The 8825-nt window shown below is 41.8% G+C and overlaps 1 pseudogene; it reads left to right on the forward strand.

Annotated features, from left to right (window-relative positions):
* The first annotated feature begins 6630 nt into the window (after positions 1–6630).
* LOC100728320 (double-strand break repair protein MRE11-like) lies at positions 6631–8005 on the forward strand (annotated as a pseudogene).
* The last annotated feature ends 820 nt before the right edge of the window (positions 8006–8825 follow it).

Raw genomic sequence — 8825 nt, forward strand, 5'->3', positions numbered from 1 at the left:
TCTTCCTCCAGAGCAATACGAAGGATCCCTTCTGGGTGAGGAGAGGTGCTATAATTTGCATCTGAATTGTCCCCCAAAAGTCCATGTGTTAAAAGTTTGGTTCCCAGCCCATGAGGCTATTGGAAGCTGGTGGAATCTTTAAGACGTGGGACCTCGTGGGAAAAAGGCAGATCACCGGGGTATTGCCCTTGAAGGAAATATTGGGACTCCAAACTTTCCCCCTTGTAGTTTGCCCCACCATATTTTTCCCACTATGATGTGCTGCCTCATCACAAGCCGAAGATAATAGGGCCAAAACCATGAATCAAAGAAAACCTTTCCTCTTTTTAATTTGATTGTCTTGAGTATTATTTTATAGTAATGGAAAGTCTACTAACACAAGGGTCTTATGAACTGGTATTGAACAAATTCCTCTTTGGCCAGCTCCAATACAGAAAGGCAGGGGTAGATCAGAATTTCAGTGACCTGCCTTGGGAAACAGAAATTGTAGTTTCTGTGCCTGCCTTGGGGAGGAGGTTTTGAGCCAAGAATCATGTGTAAAAACCAAAATATCAACACTCTGGGAGGTTGAGGCAGGAGGATCCTGAGTTTAAGACCAGCCTGGGTAACTGGGCAAGACTTCATCTCAAGAGAAAAAAAAATTAAAAAGGGATATACCTTAGTGTGAAGGCCCTAGTTCAGTCCTCTCCAACATATACATTGCAGTACTACAGTTTCATAAATTATAAAGCAGTACACAAAAAGAAGATTCTCTTTCCTCCTTTCCTGTTCTTATTAACTCAAGTGGAGGAAGGGACTATGCCTTAGCATTTCCTGTATGCCTAGGCTTAACCCATGTCTCAGGAAGTGCTTGTTAGTGTCCATCATGGTGAAGTATTTAAGCAAGGTCTTGCCTGTAATGTATGAGGAGGAAGGCCCTACCCCTAGAGAGATAGCTTAGCATGACTTTTGAGAGCCTCTCACAGCAATCTGTGTTGACAGATCCTTGTCCTGGACATAACTCCACTCAGAGATGGCCCTTCTCACCTATGTCCTGGAACTCATCTTGAACTCCACTCGGGATAAGAAAGCCAGGATGTGCAAAGAAAGTCAGCTGCCAGTTAGGGAACCAGAAATGCTTGGTGAAAAGGAAAAGTGTTTATATCCTGAACTTTCATATGCACAATCTCCTTCGCTCTTCTCCTCTTCTGAAACAGGCAGCATGGATCATTCCTGTTCATTTGCAAATGCTGAAGCTAGAAGCTGAGACCTGTCCAAAATTCACTCAGTAAATGAGTCAGCAACCCAATCGGGGCCAATCTCAGCCACACATTTTCCACAACACAAATGGTGTCCAAAGGGAATAGCTATGACACGGAAAATGCGGCCCTCCTCTTCTGCTACCCAGCGCTCCCCAGGGAGTTGAAGCCTGGCCTGCCTTTACAACCTCTTGTCTGAAGGAGCTGTTTCACAGAGGCTCTGGTTTTTCGGGATGCTGCTTGAAGTATCTCCCCTCAACTCCCAACTTAAAGCATTCATTGATCCATTTAAAGGGAGAACGGCCAGTCTGTGGTCTTGGTTATCTCCCCAAGCAGGCGGTATCTCTCACAGGTGCCCCTCCAGGGCCTTCCCAGCGCCTCTTCCAGTGTTTCCTCAGTTGTGGCAGAATGTTCTAGAAGTCTCCCCAGAGACAGAAGAGAATAAAATCAGGACTCATTTCCCCCCAAGGTAGGCTGAGGAAATGGTAGCCCCTGCCATGCCCCAAGGCCTACCAGGGTCTGAATGTTTGCCACAAACACCCTATCTCTCCACTGATGCCTCTGTTCGGACAAAACTGGATTATAAAAATAAACGCAAACGCTGGAATAAGTTCATCATTTTCAGCTTGCCAACTTGGAATATGGAGAGGAGTGCTGAGGCCAGGAATGTTTGAATTGGGGAGGATGGGGCTGGGATGTGGTAGGTGTGGAGGTTGCAGTTCAGGCTCCCTCCACAACCTAACTTTCCAGGGTCTTCACATTGAGCTACATGTCTCCCTAACCCTAGTTTTTTTGTTTGTTTGTTTTTGTTTTAAGATCAGGTCTCACTGAGTTACTAATTTGCCCAGGCTAGACTCGAACTCCTGATCCTCCTGCCTCAGCTTCCCAGAGTGCTGGAATTATAGTTGTGTGCCAGCACACTGTAGCTGCAGCAAGGGATCTTGAACTATGTAGCCTTTCAGTCAGCAAGTCATTCAGCAATTCTTTATTCTCTGTATCTGGCTCCAACTTGTATCCCAGTGCCCCCTGCGCCTGCCTTCTAATTGTTGTCAGTCACTCAAGGATGAGAGAGCAGAGCTCCGGGGGGAGACAGGAGGCAAGAGCCATGAGGACAAAGGCATAAGCTTAGGCCAGCCAGTGTTGGCTACCAGCCAGTTTATGGGATTTTAAGCACTCATTTCTTCATTCATTCATTCTCTCCCTCATTAGCCATTCTTTTATTTAATAAATATTTATGGAGTGTCTATTTTGCACTAGGCACTGGAGACACTGTGCTAAAAGAAGCCTCTCATTACCATGATGTCACACTTTAGGAGTTACCCCTTAAAAATCCACAGATGCTTTCCAGTCAGTGCTGCCAAACCCAAGATGGAACAATCCCGAAGAAATGTATGCCAAAATTTTTCAGACATACAAGATTCAAAAACGGGTCCCTAGCACCTCATAAAACCTTCCCCTTTCCAGGGCCTCTCTGCAACATCTGTGAGGGTTTGACTAGGGAAGGAAAAGAGGGGCTGTAGGGAGAGCTCTGAAAGTCCGGCTGTCAGCCAGTGGCCCTCCCCTAATCTTACTCCCTGGAGCTCCTCCAAGCTCCTGGCTGCCTTAAAGGCACAGCAACTTCTGACTACTCAGTTGCATTTGTTTGCTCAAAAAGAATCTACTGAGCAGTTACAAAGCCCTGACACTTCTCTGGGAGCTGGAAATCCAAGCATGAGCTAGAAAGCCATGACCTATTTGGTTTACAGTCCAGTCAATGGGGAAGACAGAGCTTAATTAATTCTAGGAGTAACTAATTAACTGCAATTGTGCTAATTACTTGGAGAAAGACTACATGATAAGGACAGCCTCATGCAACAGACCAAGCAAATAAGGTTTCCCAGAGAGGTGACATTTAATGTTGATAACTAAAGAATGAGGGGGTTTTGGCCAGGCAAGGAGGTGGGAGAAAAGACAGTATACATAATCTCAGTTTTCAAAGAACAGCGAAAAGCTCAAGATTTAGGGCTGAAGGAGGTAGAAATAGAAGTTCAAGATAAGTTCTAGGACATAGGTGAGAAGGGCCACACAGGGAGGGCCTCTCATGCCATGGTAGGGATTTGGACTGCATCCTAAGAACACTAAGGAGCACCGAAGGGCTTTGGGCAGAAGGCCAGATCAGGCTTGCATTGGCTTTGGACGCAGCCCAGACTGGAAAAGGAGAGACTGCTGGAAAACTGTCACAGTCATTCAGGTGGGAGACGATGACAGGAGCGTTGCTTATGTGGTGTGAGGCGGACGGGGAGCCGTGGACAGAGGCCATCATGTTTAGGAATGGAATGAAATCAACAGATATTGTGGTAGTTCGTCTGTGTGGCTTCAGAGAACAAGGGTTCATTCATCTTCTCTACAGTGGCTTCAGAGCATATATGGGAGAAATTCTTCAGAATTAAGTGTTTGGTAAATTTGAATGGATGTCAAGGTCATCATGCTGAGTCAAACAAGTAAACTGCCAAAAGTTACATATTGTATGATTCCATGTATTATAACATTCTTGAAATGACAAGGTTGTACATTAGTGGTTTAAGGGATTAGGGATACGGAGTTGGGCAGGGTAATGGATGTGACTATATTGGGAGAGCTCGAGGGAGATCTTTGTGGTGATGGAGTAGTTCTGTATCTGGATTGTGGTGGTGGTGGTAAAATGGCACAGAACTATATATACACATTAGACCAGTGTTGATTTCCTTGCTTTCATGTTGTACTACAGGTACATTAAACAATTGGGGCAAACTGAATGAAAGGTACATGGAAACCATGTTTTGTTGTCCCAGCTTCCTATGAATCTATACTTACATGAAAAAAGTTTAATTTGAAAAAGTGAACAAAACACAGTTCCTGCTATGGAGCGAGCATTCCACAAGATGAACTGTGATTAAAAGCAGGTACTGCTCCCTTTTCAGGGAGCCTCTGCCACAACCCTGTGGGCAGAGAGATAAAGGGAACTGTTCTAAATGTGACATTCACTATGAGTCTGTGACCACGTTTTTAAATTTATAGTACAGGAAATTAAACCCAGGACCTTTACGTTGCCATTCCTTTTTATTTTTTTTATTTTTTTATTTTTTTTGAGTTGGGGTTTCACTAATTTGCCCAACCTGGACTCAAACTTGTGGTCCTCCTGCCTCAGCCTCCCAGAGTTCTGGAATTACAGGTGTGAGTAACCATGCCTGGTTTGGGACACATATGTGTATTAAGCAGTGGGGATGGAATTCCATAGAGATGATGGGAATTTAAGGAGGATATTTTTTAGAAAAAATTAGGAGTACAAGTTAGGCAAATTAGAAACTGGGGTTACAGAAAGAATACCCTCAAAGTTCTTTGAAGCATCAGCTTTCACTTAGGAATTTGTTTACAAGTTGTTGACTCCTTGAAAGTCTGAAGTATGAATGTCAGGGAGACTTTGACACTGTAAGCCCCTTAGTCGCATGTCAGTGGAAAAGATTATATTCAGTTAGGACCCTGCTACTTCTTAGTAACTCTCTCCACACCAAAACTAACTTTTCTTTGTTGATATACTGTTTTTTAGAACAGTTTTAGGTTCATAGCAAAATTGAGCAGAAGGTACAGAAATCTATCATAATCCCCTGCTCCACATCTACACAGCTTCCCTTAAAATTGATATCCTCTACCAGACAGATCCATTGGTTACAATTGATGAACCTGTATCGACTTATGACTAAAGTCCAGTTTACACTGGGTTCACTCTTAATGGGTGTCATGCTTTAGATCTAGAAAGTTCCCTAAAAGCCTCACGTATTCAGAGGTGAGGATTTTGGAAGATGACTGTATCATGGAGGTGCTATACTGATCAGTGGATTAATCCCTAGCTGAATGCGGTTAGGAGGCTGGGCCTGCTTAGAGGCAGGTCAGTGGAAATGTGACCTGGAAGGGTCTATCTCCCTCTCACCCCCTCCCCCACTTTGCTATCTACTTCCTGCTCACAGACATGAGCAGCTTTCCTCGGCTATGTTCCTCTGTTGTGCCATCTCCGCCTTGGAGCCAGGCAACTATGCAATGAAATCTCTAAAAAAAACTTGAGTGCAGATAAACCCCTCCTCCTGTAAGTTGTGGTGTTGACTATTTTGTTCCAGCAGCAGACACCTGTCTAAGACAGTATGTACATTGTATGGCTTTGGACATACGTATAATGGCACGTATCCATCACTGTGTCATACAAAGTAGTTTCACAGAACTAAAAATCCCTAATGCTCCACCTATCCATCCCTCCTTCCCCTCTAACCCCTGGAAACCACTGATATTTTTACTATCTCCATAGTTTTGCCTTTTCCATAATGTCATGTCATTGGAGTAGTATTGCTTCTTCTGATTGGCTCCTTTCATTTAATTATATGCACGTAAATTTTCTCTATATATTTTTCATAGCTTGATATCTAATTTTTTCAACACTAATTATTCCATTACTTGGATGCACCATGGCTTACTTGCCTCCTTATTTAATAGAACACTTTGGTTGCGTCGAAATTTTGGTAATTGTGACAATAAAGCTGCTATAAACATCACATGCATGTTTCTGTGTGCACACACATTTTCAATTCATTTGTTCAAATACTAAGATGTGAAATTTCTGGATCAGATGGTAAGAATGTATTTAACTTTGTAAGAAACTGACAAACTATCTTCCAAAGTGGCTGAGTCATTTCGCACTCCGACCAGCAAGGGATGAGAGTTTCTGATTGTATGGAAAGTTAAAGGACCTCAGTGAGGTTTCTGGCAAATAAACAGTTAAACCCCTGCAGAGAGAGAAGCTAAAAAAAAAAACAGAGAGCTGATAAGGCCTAATCTGTCCTGGCTCACTTCAGGCCAGGACCCCAGTTCCCTCCTCACTCCACATCCAATTAAGCATAAAAAAGAAATTAGGGAGGGGACTACATTGTAAAAAAAAAACTCAGTATATAAAATATACACTAACACTTGTACATACACACACACACACACACATGTATATATATATATATATATATATATATATATATATATTTCATTATTTTTTCACCATAACAACACACTAAAATGCACATATAGCCTTTTTACAAGTTCAGGCTTGAGGGTAATTCTGCTGTGAATCTCACAAGACAAGCATCTGGACAGCACAAAAACCACAGAAGTGCCTATCCAAGAATGCACACGAGGAATTTCATGGCCCCACAGATCTCGGGCACGCTTCTGGATCTTCTCATGAATCCCACCCTCTCTTGCCTGATAGGAGATAGCAGTGGATATGAAGAATTTGCTAGAATTTGGAATCGAGTGAGTTTTCTGACATACTGGAACACAATACCCAAGGGTGTCTGTAGAGAAACCTAGTCTCAGAGGAGCTCTATGGACCATAAAAATGAGTCCTGAGGATGCACTTGATGATGAAAATACATTTGAAATCTTAGTTGCAACCCATATTCATCTTGGATTTATGGAGAAAGATACAGTGAGAGGAAATGACACATTTGTCACACTTGATGAAATTTTTAAGACTTGCCCAGGAAAATGTAGTAGATTTATTTTGTTAGGTGGTGATATTTTTCATGAAAATAAGCCCTCAAGAAAAACATTACACATTTTCCTACTGTTAAATAAAAAATACAGTATGGGTGATTGTCTAGTACAGTTTGAAATCATTAGGGATCAGTCAGTCAGCTTTGGTTTTAGTAAGTTTCCATGAGTGAACTACCAAGATATCAATCTCATCATTTCAATTCCAGCATACAGTATTCATGGCAATCTTGACCACCCCATTGGGGCAGATGCACTCTGTGCCTTGGATATTTTAAGTTGTGCTGGATTTATAAATCACTTTGGACATTCAATGTATGTTGGGAAGATAGATATTAGTCCAATTTTAATTTAAAAAGAAAGCGCAAAAATTCCTCTCTATGGTTAAGGAAACATTCTAGATGAAAGGCTCTATCGAGTGCTTGTCAATAAAAAAGTAACAATGTTGAGACCAAAAGAAGATGAGAACTGTTGATTTAACTTGTTTGTGATTCATCAGAACAAGGGTAAACATGGAAGTACTAACTTCATTCCAGAACAGTTTTCGGACGACTTCATTTCTCTTGTTATCTCGGCCATGAGCATTTGGTTGCAGTGTAAAACAGCTCCAACCAAAAATGAACAACAACTCTTTTACATTTCACAGCCTAGAAGCTCAGTGATTGCTTCTTCACCCAGGAGAAGCTGTGATGAAACATGCTGGCATGCTGCGCATTGAAGGGAAGAAAATAAATATGCACAGAATTCTTCTTCAAACAGTGAGATAATTTTTTGTGGAAGATTTGTTTTGGCTAGTCATTTGAACATTTTTAACCCAGATAATCCCAAAGTAACCCAAGTAACACAGTAACACAGAGCTTCTGTGTGGAGAAGACTGAAGAAATGCTTGAAACTGCTGAAACGTTTAGAAAATTCTCGACAGAGAAGCCTCTTATACAATTGTGAGTAGACTATAGTGGAGGCTTTGAACCTTTCAACATTCATCGTTTTAGCCAGAAATTTGTAAATCAGGTAGCTAATCCAAAAGACATCCATATATTCAGGCACAGAGAACAAAAGAAAAAAAAAGAGGACAAGAGATTAACTTTGGGAAGCTTATCACAAACCCTTTAGAAGGAACAACTCTCGGGGTAGAGGACCTTGTAAAACAGTATTTTCAAACTCCAGAGAAGATTGTTCAGCTCTCACTGCTAGCAGAAAGATGGATGAGTAGAGCCTGATTTACTCAGATCCCAGTCAGAAGACTCTGCTTCTGCCATCAGTGCTGATGCCCTCTTGAGTATGGCTCTTGTTGAACAGGTGTCAAATGACTCTGATGCCAGCATCTGCAGCAGAGGGAGCTGAGTCCCAGGTCCGGGGCAAAGAGGAGGCCAAGGACAGAACTCCACCCAATGAGGAGGGTCTCATAGAGGCAGAGCAGGCACTGATTTGAATGCTTCTCATCGCAGCAGGAGCTGAAGGAACACTGTGTCAACATGCAGAAATATTTATAGACATATGATGCTTTTAAATCTTCAAGATAGCAGCCCCCCTGCAATGTTACTAAGAATTATGCAGAGCCAATTGAGGTAGATGTGTCAGATAAGGAAGAAGACCTTTTCCCTATCACTTCCAAGACAGATCAAAGGTGGTCAAGACATCATCCAGCAAGCACATGTCCCAAAGCCAACTAGTTAAGGGGATTGATTTTGAATCAGAAGAGGATGATGATGATGATCCTTTCATGAGCACTAATCCTTTAAGAAGAAACGGAAGATAATGTATTTAACGAGACTTTCAAATTTCCAAAATACAGGAAAAACTGAAACATTTTTACAAGTTGGGATGACAGTTGAGGATTTTTTTTTTATTTAAGAGGAAAAAGAGAAAAAAACAAAACAAACCAAAGCGGTGTAAGGGTACACGTAATACAGAACTACAACAAAACAAAACAAAACAAAACAAAATAACAGTAAGAAATCACCTGTTAGTAGATTACATATTATCATCTTGAAAATAGTTCCTCAAATCACAGTATCAAAGAATACAAGGTGGACATTC

Source organism: Cavia porcellus, unplaced genomic scaffold (assembly GCF_034190915.1).
Source record: "Cavia porcellus strain 051 isolate PalLab524CR breed Dunkin Hartley unplaced genomic scaffold, mCavPor4.1 scaffold_3, whole genome shotgun sequence".
Lineage (NCBI taxonomy): Eukaryota > Metazoa > Chordata > Mammalia > Rodentia > Caviidae > Cavia > Cavia porcellus.